The sequence below is a fragment of the Cherax quadricarinatus genome, chromosome 73 (genome assembly GCF_038502225.1).
Source record: "Cherax quadricarinatus isolate ZL_2023a chromosome 73, ASM3850222v1, whole genome shotgun sequence".
Classification (NCBI taxonomy): domain Eukaryota; kingdom Metazoa; phylum Arthropoda; class Malacostraca; order Decapoda; family Parastacidae; genus Cherax; species Cherax quadricarinatus.
The window spans coordinates 940,238-953,570 of record NC_091364.1 but is presented as its reverse complement, the minus strand read 5'-3'; the positions used below and the strand labels follow the sequence as shown (position 1 = coordinate 953,570).

The window sequence follows — 13,333 nt, the reverse complement described above, 5'->3', positions numbered from 1 at the left end:
AAATTTTTGCATTAAAATGTATCGCTGGTCAGATTTATCGTTAATCGATGCCATCGTTGGTTGAGGGTCCACTTTATTGGCTTTTTGGAGGGACACTTAAACTATCATATCTGAACGCCTCTGCACAGACAGTGATTATGTATGACTGATGGTGAAAGTGTTGAACGGCAAAAGATATAAAACATCCAGGCCATGGGAAAACCTGGGTAGCCACAGCCACTCAAGAGGGAGAGGTTTTTTAGTGCCAGGAAGGAAAAAAAACTGGCAGGAAATGGCAGAAATCGTACACCAAATCCAGTCATTCCTGGAGTGGAACCACAGTCGATGGCCTCCACTCCAAACCAACAGATACAGATGCTAATGCCGGAAAAAAAATCCCCCACCAGTACCAACAATACCACCAGTCCGATGACATTCTTCTTTGCAAATATACAGGGTCTAAAGCCAGCAACAAACAACAAAATACCCTTCATCCGTGGACTGCTTGCAGAGGCAAAGGCAATGTTTGCGGCTTTCACTGAGACCCACATAAAGGATCACTTGGACAACGAAATATGGATCCCAGGTTACAACCTATACAGATGTGACAGAGTGAACAGGCAAAAGGAAGGGGTTGGCCTGTACATTGCAGAGTCACTTGTTTGCACAGAACTGCTTAATGCCTCAAATGATGTAGTGGAAGTTTTAGCAGTAAAGGTCGGGAACCAAAACCTAGTCATTGTGGTAGTCTACAACATCCCAGCAATTCCAGGAACAGCTGTTAAAAATTGACCACTGTCTGGAAAATCTTCCAGCTCCTGCACCCAACATCTTGCTCCTGGGGGATTTCAACTTAAGGCACCTAAAATGGAGGAATATAGCAAATAATATTGTTGCAGTAATAACACCAGGAGGCAGCTCTGATGAAAACTCACACTCACACGAGCTTTTAAATCTCTGCACAAAATTCAATTTAAACCAGCAAATAATAGAGCCTACTAGACTGGAGAATACACTAGACCTCATCTTCACTAACAATGATGATCTGATAAGAAATGTCACCATATCAAAAACAATATACTCAGATCACAACATAATTGAGGTTCAGACATGTATGCGTGGAGCCCCAGACCGACATAATGAGACTAGTCACGAGGGAGCATTCACTAAATTCAACTTCAATAACAAAAACATAAAGTGGGACCAAGTAAACCAAGTCCTAACCGATATAAGCTGGGAAGATATACTAAGCAACACAGACCCCAACTTATGCCTAGAACAGATTAACTTGGTGGCACAAGGCTTATTCCTCTAAGAAAAAGGAGGAGTAGATGTAAAATAGAAAGAGACAGGCGCTCCCTTTACAGGCGACGGAAAAGAATAACAGAGCGGCTAAAAGAGGTCAATATATCTGAAATGCGTAGGGAGACACTGGTCAGAGAAATAGCAAGCATCGAACTTAAGATAAAGGAATCTTATAGGAGTCAGGAATCGCGGGAAGAACTAAAAGCCATAAATGAAATCGAAAGAAACCCAAAGTACAGTGGACCCCCGCATACCGTTGGCATCACATAACGTTTAATCCGCATACCGCTCGCTTTAATCGCAAAAATTTTGCCTCGCATACCGCTTAAAAACCCGCTCACCGCTGTTCGTCCGAGACGCGTCCAATGTGCGCCCTCAGCCAGCCTCACATGTGCTGCCCGTGCCATTGTTTACCAGCCAGCCTCCGCGGTAATATCCAAGCATACAATCGGAACATTTCGTATTATTACATTGTTTTTGGTGATTTTCTCTGGAAAATAAGTGACCATGGGCCCCAAGAAAGCTTCTAGTGCCAACCCTACAGCAATAAGGGTGAGAATTCCAATAGAGATGAAGAAAGAGATCATTGATAAGTATGAAAGTGGAGTGCGTATCGCCGACCTGGCCAGGTTGTACAAGAAACCCCAATCAACCATTGCTACTATTGTGGGCACCAGAAAGGCAATCAAGGAAGCTGTTCTTGCCAAAGGTTTAACTGTGTTTTCGAAACAAAGATCGCAAGTGATGGAAGATGTTGAGAGACTCTTATTGGTGTGGATAAATGAAAAACAGCTAGCAGGAGATAGCATCTCTCAAGCGATCATAAGCGAAAAGGCTAGGAAGTTGCATGAGGATTTAATTAAAAAAATGCCTGCAACTAGTGCTGATGTGAGTGAATTTAAGGCCAGCAAAGGTTGGTTTGAGAGATTTAAGAAGCGTAGTGGCATACATAGTGTGATAAGGCATGGTGAGGCTGCCAGTTCGGACCACAAAGCGGCTGAAAAATATGTGCATGAATTCAAGGAGTACATAGAGGCTGAAGGACTGAAACCTGAACAAGTGTTTAATTGTGATGAAACAGGCCTGTTTTGGAAGAAAATGCCAAACAGGACCTACATTACTCAGGAGGAAAAGGCACTCCCAGGACATAAGCCTATGAAAGACAGGCTTACTTTGTTGATGTGTTCCAATGCTACTGGTGATTGCAAAGTTAAGCCTTTATTAGTGTATCACTCTGAAACTCCCAGAGCATTCAGGCAAAAGAATGTCCTCAAGGAGAATTTGTGTGCTCTGTGGAGGGCAAACAGTAAGGCATGGGTCACTAGGGACTTTTTCTATGGCTGGTTACACCATGCATTTGCCCCCAATGTGAAAGATTACCTAACTGAAAAGAAATTAGAACTTAAGTGCCTCCTGGTGTTAGACAATGCCCCTGGTCATCCTACAGACGTGGCAGAGCGACTTTATGGGGACATGAAATTCATTAAGGTGAAGTTTTTGCCTCCTAATACCACTCCCCTCCTGCAGCCCATGGACCAGCAGGTTATTGCAAACTTCAAAAAACTGTACACAAAAGCTCTGTTTGAAAGGTGCTTTGTAGTGACCTCAGAAACTCAACTGACTCTAAGAGAGATTTGGAGAGAGCACTTTAATATCCTCAATTGTGTAAACCTTATAGGTAAGGCTTGGGAGGGAGTGACTAAGAAGACCTTGAACTCTGCTTGGAAGAAACTGTGGCCAGAATGTGTAGACAAAAGGGATTTTGAAGGGTTTGAGGCTAACCCTGAGAGGATTATGCCAGTTGAGGAATCCATTGTGGCATTGGGAAAGTCCTTGGGGTTGGAGGTTAGTGGGGAGGATGTGGAAGAGTTGGTGGAGGAGGACAATGAAGAACTAACCACTGATGAGCTGATAGATCAACTTCAACAGCAAGAGGCCAGACCTGAGGAAACTGGTTCAGAGGAGGGGAGAGAGAAATTGAAGAAGTTGCCTACTACAAAGATTAAGGAAATCTGTGCAAAGTGGCTTGAAGTGCAAACCTTCATGGATGAAAATCACCCTCACACAGCTATTGCAAGCCGTGCTGGTGATTATTACACTGACAATGTTGTGAAACACTTTAGGGAAGTCATAAAGGAACGAGAGGTACAGGCCACTATGGACAGATATGTTGTGCGACAGAACTCCAGTGACTCTGAAGCTGGTCCTAGTGGCATTAAAAGAAGAAGGGAAGTAATCCCAGAAAAGGACTCGACACCTCAAGTCTTAATGGAAGGGGATTCCCCTTCTAAACACTAACACTTTCTCTCTCCTCCTCCCATCCCATCAATCATCACCAGATCTTCAATAAAAGTAAGTGTCATGTAATTGTGCATGCCTTTTTCAGTTTGTGTGTATTAAAATTAACATTTCATGTGGTAAATTTTTTTTTTTTCATACTTTTGGGTGTCTTGCACAGATTAATTTGATTTCCATTATTTCTTATGGGGAAAATTCATTCGCATACCGATCATTTCGCATAACAATGAGCCCTCTTGCACGGATTAAAATCTCTATGCGGGGGTCCACTGTATTTCTTCTCCTATGCCAAATCAAAGTCAAGAACAACGTCCAGTATTGGGCCCCTACTTAAACAAGATGGGTCCTACACAGATGACAGCAAGGAAATGAGTGAGCTACTCAAGTCCCAATACGACTCAGTTTTTAGCAAGCTGCTAACCAGACTGAGAGTCGAAGATCAAAATGAATTTTTTATGAGAGAGCCACAAAATTTGGTTAACATAAGCCTATCCGATGTTATCCTGACGCCAAATGACTTCAAACAGGCGATAAATGACATGCCCATGCACTCTGCCCCAGGGCCAGACTCATGGAACTCCGTGTTCATCAAGAACTGCAAGAAGCCCCTATCACGAGCCTTTTCCATCCTATGGAGAGGGAGCATGGACACGGGGGTCGTCCCACAGTTACTAAAAACAACAGACATAGCCCCACTCCACAAAGGGGGCAGTAAAGCAACAGCAAAGAACTACAGACCGATAGCACTAACATCCCTTATCATAAAAATCTTTGAAAGGGTTCTAAGAAGCAAGATCACCACCTATCTAGAAACCCATCAGTTACACAACCCAGGGCAACATGGGTTTAGAAAAGGTCGCTCCTGTCTGTCTCAACTATTGGATCACTACGACAAGGTCCTAAATGCACTAGAAGACAAAAAGAATGCAGATGTAATACATACAGACTTTGCAAAAGCCTTCGACAAGTGTGACCATGGCGTAATAGCGCACAAAATGCGTGCTAAAGGAATAACAGGAAAAGTCGGTCGATGGATCTATAATTTCCTCACTAACAGAACACAGAGAGTAGTCGTCAACAGAGTAAAGTCCGAGGCAGCTACGGTGAAAAGCTCTGTTCCACAAGGCACAGTACTCGCTCCCATCTTGTTCCTCATCCTCATATCCGACATAGACAAGGATGTCAGCCACAGCACCGTGCCTTCCTTTGCAGATGACAACCGTATCTGCACGACAGTGTCTTCCATTGCAGACACTACAAGGCTCCAGGCAGACATCAACCAAATCTTTCAGTGGGCTGCAGAAAACAATATGAAGTTCAACGATGAGAAATTTCAATTACTCAGATATGGTAAACACGAGGAAATTAAATCTTCATCAGAGTACAAAACAAATTCTGGCCACAAAATAGAGCGAACCATCAACGTCAAAGACCTGGGAGTGATCATGTCGGAGGATCTCACCTTCAAGGACCATAACATTGTATAAATCGCATCTGCTAGAAAAATGACAGGATGGATAATGAGAACTTTCAAAACTAGGGAGGCCAAGCCCATGATGACACTCTTCAGGTCACTTGTTCTATCTAGGCTGGAATATTGCTGCACACTAACAGCACCTTTCAAGGCAGGTGAAATTGCTGACCTAGAAAATGTACAGAGAACCTTCACGGCACGCATAATGGAGATAAAACACCTCAATTACTGGGAGCGCTTGAGGTTCCTAAACCTGTATTCCCTGGAACGCAGGCGGGAGAGATACATGATTACATATATACACCTGGAAAATCCTAGAGGGACTAGTACCGAACTTGCACACGAAAATCACTCACTACGAAAGCAAAAGACTTGGCAGACGATGCAACATCCCCCCAATGAAAAGCAGGGGTGTCACTAGCACGTTAAGAGACCATACAATAAGTGTCAGGGGCCCGAGACTGTTCAACTGCCTCCCAGCATACATAAGGAGGATTACCAACAGACCCCTGGCAGTCTTCAAGCTGGCACTGGACAAGCACCTAAAGTCGGTTCCTGACCAGCTGGGCTGTGGCTCGTACGTTGGTTTGCATGCAGCCAGCAGCAACAGCCTGGTTGATCAGGCTCTGATCCACCAGGAGGCCTGGTCACAGACCGGGCCGCGGGGGCGTTGACCCCCGGAACTCTCTCCAGGTAAACTCCAGGTCACCCTGCCTTGGTGGGAAACGGCTAAAATGTTAAAAAAAAAAAATGTATACAGTAGACCGTCATTTAACACGAGTTTATTTGGCATGATTTGGTTATAGCACGATTGAAAAATTCCAGTACAATTTTATACAACACTTTGTAAAATTAACTTTACATGGTTCTGTTTGTGGGCGCGGAAAAAATTTCCCCAGCTCAAGCTGCCACGTTGTTGTGGGTCGGCGGGGAAGATATCCCGCCATCCCCTCCCATCCTCTCCCCTCCTGCCACCACTATCCCAGCCATCGTGAAAATGTATTCAGTTCCACTTCTGTCCTACAAGCTAGCTGTGTTTGTGAATTGTGTTTTGATCTTTAATTACCATATCTCGTATCTGCCATGCAATCATGGCACCCAGTAGGCATACCAGTGTTGCTGAAAGTGGCAAGAAAAGGTATAAGTGTTAAAGTCTTAGAATTAATGAAGAGAATAGAGATATTAGACGAGATAGCCTGTAGCCGTAATGAAGCTTTGCTTTGTGCGCGTAAGAATGAGATAAATGAGTTTGTGTGATGACTGATTGACTTACTGACTGACTTATTGACTGTATTACTGACTTGATTGACTTACTAACTTCACTGACTTACTAACTTGACTGACTTACTAACTTGTCCAACTTACTGACTTGACCAAGTTATTGACTGAATTGACTTACTGACTTAACTGACTGACTTACTGAACTGACTGATTGACTTACTGACTGACTGACTTGACTGACTGACTTACTGAATTGACTTACTGACTTGACTTACTGACTTGACTAACTGAATGACTGACTTAGAGTTAGACTTTTCACTGAAGAGGATCCTGAAACTGTATCCATAGATAATGTTTTTTGTCTCCACATATACCTCAATGCACCACTCACCTTTTTCCCTTTATCAATTCTATGATTAACCTCATCCCTCATAAATCCATCTGCTGACATGTCAACTCCCAAGTATCTGAAAACATTCACTTCTTCCATACTCCTCCTCCCCAATTTAATATCCAATTTTTTCCTTATCTAAATCATTTGATACCCTCATCACCTTACTCTTTTCTATGTTCACTTTCAACTTTCTACCTTTACACACTCTCCCAAACTCATCCACTAACCTGTGGGGTAAAACAGAACAGAAATCCATTACAGAATTTATGCACACTCAAGTACAACCATTGACTTTAGTACCAGAACCTCTACCATCCACCTCAGCCCAGTAGGGCCACAGCATAACTCTCCACTCTCCACAATCATCCACAAACACCAGCACCTACAATTTAAGGTAAGAAATACTGTTATTTCTGTTGCATTTGTAATCTTAAGTAGTGAAAACAACATAATACATCATGACAATAAACTACAATTACACATTCACTTTTATTTTTGTAAGATCTGTTGGTCTAAAAAAAAAAGATGTTTGGCTTTCTGGGGGCTCCCGGGAACCAAACCCTATTTTTCCCATAAGTTCTTCAGTTCATCTAACACGGTTTTACCTAACATGGCGTTTTCAGGAACGTACCTACCGTGTTAAATGACGGTCTACTGTATATACAGAGTAGGGCCCCCACTTTACGGCGTTCTGCTAATACGGACATTCCAAATTATGACCAAAATTTGCTATACGGCTCACTCCACCTGACTTTCTAATATGGTCACCGCATCCCACCCGGTTTGTTTACATTCTCCATGAGCTCTCTGAGCACCACGTCTCTCCATTATGTTTGGAAACTTTCCAAAATTTCAAGAGTTTTAAAGTTATTTCATGTTTTATATGTGTATTTTTGCTAGGTAGTAGGTTGGCAGACAGCAGCCGCCCAGGGAGGTACTACTGTCCTGCCAAGTGAATGTAAAATGAAAGCCTGTAATTGTTTTACATGATGGTAGGATTGCTGGTGTTTTTTCCGTCTCATAAACAGGCAAGGTTTCAGGTACGTCTTGCTACTTCTACTTACACATAGGTCACACTACACATACATGTACAAGCATATATATACACACCCCTCTGGGTTTTCTTCTACTTTCTTACTAGTTCTTATTTTATTTTTTTTTATTATCACACTGGCTGATTCCCACCAAGGCAGGGTGGCCCGAAAAAGAAAAACTTTCACCATCGTTCACTCCACCACTGTCTTGCCAAAAGGGTGCAACATTAACACCCCTCCTTCAGAGTGCAGACACTGTACTTCCCATCTCCAGGACTCAAGTCGGCATGCCGGTTTCCCTGAACCCCTTCATAAATGTTACTTTGCTCACGCTCCAACAGCACGTCAAGTATTAAAAACCATTTGTCTCCATTCACTCCTATCAAACACGCTCACTCATGCCTGCTGGAAGTCCAAGCCCCTCGCACACAAAACCTCCTTTACCCCCTCCCTCCAACCTTTCCTAGGCCGACCCCTACCCCGCCTTCCTTCCACTACAGACTGATACACTCTTGAAGTCACTCTGTTTCACTCCATTCTCTCTACATGTCCAAACCACCTCAACAACCCTTCCTCAGCCCTCTGGACAACAGTTTTGGTAATCCCGCACCTCCTCCTAACTTCCAAACTACGAATTCTCAGCATTATATTCACACCACACATTGCCCTCAGACATGACATCTCCACTGCCTCCAGCCTTCTCCTCGCTGCAACATTCATCACCCATGCTTCACACCCATATAAGAGCGTTGGTAAAACTATACTCTCATACATTCCCCTCTTTGCCTCCAAGGACAAAGTTCTTTGTCTCCACAGACTCCTAAGTGCACCACTCACCCTTTTCCCCTCATCAATTCTATGATTCACCTCATCTTTCATAGACCCATCAGCTGACACGTCCACTCCCAAATATCTAAATACATTCACCTCCTCCATACTCTCTCCCTCCAATCTGATATCCAATCTTTCATCACCTAATATTTTTGTTATCCTCATAACCTTACTCTTTCCTGTATTCACTTTTAATTTTCTTCTTTTGCACACCCTACGAAATTCATCCACCAATCTCTGCAACTTCTCTTCAGAATCTCCCAAGAGCACCGTGTCATCAGCAAAAAGCAACTGTGACAACTCCCACTTTATGTGTAATTCTTTATCTTTTAATTCCACACCTCTTGCCAAGACCCTCGCATTTACTTCTCTTACAACCCCATCTATAAATATATTAAACAACCACGGTGACATCACACATCCTTGTCTAAGGCCTGCTTTTACTGGGAAATAATTTCCTTCTTTCCTACATACTCTAACTTGAGCCTCACTATCCTCATAAAAACTCTTCACTGCTTTCAGTAACCTACCTCCTACACCATACACCTACAACATCTGCCACATTGCCCCCCTATCCACCCTGTCATACGCCTTTTCCAAATCCATAAATGCCACAAAGACCTCTTTAGCCTTATCTAAATACTGTTCACTTATATGTTTCACTGTAAACACCTGGTCCACACACCCCCTACCTTTCCTAAAGCCTCCTTGTTTATCTGCTATCCTATTCTCAGTCTTACTCTTAATTCTTTCAATAATAACTCAACCATACACTTTACCAGGTATACTCAACAGACTTATCCCCCTATAATTTTTGCAGTCTCTTTTGTCCCCTTTGCCTTTATACAAAGGAACTATGCATGCTCTCTGCCAATCCCTAGGTACCTTACCCTCTTCCATACATTTATTAAATAATTGCACCAACCACTCCAAAACTATATCCCCACCTGCTTTTAACATTTCTATCTTTATCCCATCAATCCCGGTTGCCTTACCCCCTGTCATTTTACCTACTGCCTCACGAACTTCCCCCGCACTCACAACTGGCTCTTCCTCACTCCTACAAGATGTTATTCCTCCTTGCCCTATACACGAAATCACAGCTTCCCTATCTTCATCAACATTTAACAATTCCTCAAAATATTCCCTCCATCTTCCCAATACCTCTAACTCTCCATTTAATAACTCTCCTCTCCTAATTTTAACTGACTTCTTTTTTAACTGACTTCTTGTTCTTGTTTATTTCCTCTTATCTCCATGGGGAAGTGGAACAGAATTCTTCCTCCATAAGCTATGAGTGTTGTAAGAGGCGACTAAAATGCCAGGAGCAAGGGGCTAGTAACCCCTTCTCCTGTATACAATACTAAATGTGAAAGGAGAAACTTTTGTTTTTCCTTTTGGGCCACCCCGCCTCGGTGGGATACGGCCGGTGTGTTGAAAGAAAGAAAGATGTGTATTTTTTAATACGTCAGCTGTTTCCCACTGAGGCAGGGTGACCCAAAAAGAAAGGCCCAAAAAGAAAGAAAAAACTTTCATCATCATTCAAGACCTTCACCATCATTCATACATAATCACTGTCTTTGCAGAGGCACTCAGATATGACAGTTTAGATGTCCCTCCTTTAAAATGCAGAATTCAAGTCTGGCTAACCAGTTTCCCTGAAACCCTTCACAAAATATTACCCTGCTCACACTCCAACAGCTCATCAGGTCCCAAAACGATTCGTCTCCATTCACTCCAAACACGCTCATGCATGTTTCCTGGAAGTTCAAGCCCCTAGCCCACAAAACCTCCTTTACCCCCTCCCTCCAACCTTATCGGGGACAACCCCTACCACGCCTTCTTCCCCCCTACAGATTTATATGCTTTCCAAGTCATTCTACTTTGTACCATTCTCTCTAAATGACCAAGCCACCTCAACAGCCCCTCTTCAGCCCTCTGACTAATACTTTTAGTAACTCCACACTTCTTCCTAATTTCCACACTATTAACTCTCTGCATAATATTTACACCACACACTGCCTTAGACAGGACATCTCCACTGCCTCCAGTCGCCTCCTTGCTACAGCATTTACACCCATGCTTCCAATGTTTTATATTTTTTTTTTTTTTTTTTCAACAAGTCGGCCGTCTCCCACCGAGGCAGGGTGACCCAAAAAAGAAAGAAAATCCCCAAAAAGAAAATACTTTCATCATCATTCAACACTTTCACCACACTCGCACATTATCACTGTTTTTGCAGAGGTGCTCAGAATACAACAGTCTAGAAGCATACACATATAAAGATACACAACATATCCCTCCAAACTGCCAATATTCCAAACCCCTCCTTTAAAGTGCAGGCATTGTACTTCCCATTTCCAGGACTCAAGTCCGACTATATGAAAATAATCGGTTTCCCTGAATCCCTTCACTAAATATTACCCTGCTCACACTCCAACAGATTGTCAGGTCCCAAGTACCATTCGTCTCCATTCACTCCTATCTAACACGCTCACGCACGCTTGCTGGAAGTCCAAGCCCCTTGCCCACAAAACCTCCTTTACGCCCTCTCTCCAACCCTTTCAAGGACGACCCCTACCCCGCCTTCCTTCCCCTATAGATTTATATGCTTTCCATGTCATTCTACTTTGATCCATTCTCTCTAAATGACCAAACCACCTCAACAACCCCTCTTCTGCCCTCTGACTAATACTTTTATTAACTCCACACCTTCTCCTAATTTCCACACTCCGAATTTTCTGCATAATATTTACACCACACATTGCCCTTAAACAGGACATCTCCACTGCCTCCAACCGTCTCCTCGCTGCTGCATTTACCACCCAAGCTTCACACCCATATAAGAGTGTTGGTACTACTATACTTTCATACATTCCCTTCTTTGCCTCCATAGATAACGTTTTTTGACTCCACATATGCCTCAACGCACCACTCACCTTTTTTCCCTCATCAATTCTATGATTAACCTCATCCTTCATAAATCCATCTGCCGACACGTCAACTCCCAAGTATCTGAAAACATTCACTTCTTCCATACTCCTCCTCCCCAATTTGATATCCAATTTTTCTTTATCTAAATCATTTGACACCCTCATCACCTTACTCTTTTCTATGTTCACTTTCAACTTTCTACCTTTACACACATTCCCAAACTCATCCACTAACCTTTGCAATTTTTCTTTAGAATCTCCCATAAGCACAGTATCATCAGCAAAAAGTAACTGTGTCAATTCCCATTTTGAATTTGATTCCCCAAAATTTAATCCCACCCCTCTCCCGAACACCCTAGCATTTACTTCCTTTACAACCCCATCTATAAATATATTAAACAACCATGGTGACATTACACATCCCTGTCTAAGACCTACTTTTACCGGGAAGTAGTCTCCCTCTCTTCTACACACCCTAACCTGAGCCTCACTATCCTCATAAAAACTCTTTACAGCATTTAATAACTTACCACCTATTCCATATACTTGCAACATCTGCCACATTGCTCCTCTATCCACTCTATCATATGCCTTTTCTAAATCCATAAATGCAATAAAAACTTCCCTATCTTTATCTAAATACTGTTCACATATATGCTTCAATGTAAACACCTGATCTACAGATCCCCTACCCACTCTGAAACCTCCTTGCTCATCCGCAATCCTACATTCTGTCTTACCTCTAATTCTTTCAATTATAACCCTACCGTACACTTTTCCTGGTATACTCAGTAAGCTTATTCCTCTATAATTTTTACAGTCTCTTTTGTCCCCTTTCCCTTTATATAAAGGGACTATACATGCTCTCCGCCAATCCCTAGGTACCTTCCTCTCTTTCATACATTTATTAAACAAAAGTACCAACCACTCCAACACTATATCCCCCCCTGCTTTTAACATTTCTGTCATGATCCCATCAGTTCCAGCTGCTTTACCCCCTTTCATAATTATACTTATAATTATAAGTATAATTATACTTATAATTATACTTATGTGTACCTGTACCTAAATAAACTTACATACTGTGCTGGCATGCAGGTACACATTAAAATCAATAAGAATGTCTTATTAGTCTCGAAGATGCTATATTAATGATAATAATAATAATAATAATATGCAATAATAAACACTCTGAGTCACGTTAAATGTCATATACTGTATTATGTTAATAAGAACATTTTCATTAATCCATCTATGATATTTTTTCAAAATTACATGATAAACATACTATGTAACATATAAACATGATAAATACACTCCACAGTAGAATAAATTAACATAAATATGAGATGTTACATGTACGTAAAAGTGTATGAACCAAAACTAGAAGCGTTTGTCTGCTTGTTTACATACTCCACGTCTCTCTCTCCTCTCTCATTTACTTGTTCTCTCTCTTTCTCTCTCTCGTTTATTTGTTTTACCCCGTTTACTCACCTCTCACCCTACATTAAGACTTCAAATATTTTAAGGTAAGTAATAGTGTACTGTCTATGCATTTTATCGCTCTAGGGCACTTTAAATGTCGTAGTATATCACGAGTGGGTGGGGTGGTCTGGCCTGGCTGGTTACCATACCTTCCACACCTGACTTCCTACAAATAAATATGACTTACCTCTCACTCTACATTAAGACTATAAATACTGTGTGTGCATTTTGCTTTTTATTGTTTTTAATGCCTAGTTCTATTGCTAATTTAATGTATGTAGTGTAAGCTTATCTGGCATTTATAAGTGGAAAAAATGTAATTCTGCTTTCCAGTGATGTCAGCTTTCTGGCAGTAGCCTGGAACCTAACCTGCCATATA

At 42.0% G+C, this 13,333-nt stretch overlaps 1 protein-coding gene across 2 annotated transcripts in view; it reads right to left on the bottom strand.

Moving 5' to 3' along the window:
* Positions 1–13,333, bottom strand: part of Vps8 (vacuolar protein sorting 8) — a 97,807-nt gene that overhangs the window by 72,433 nt on the left and 12,041 nt on the right. The window lies entirely within an intron of this gene.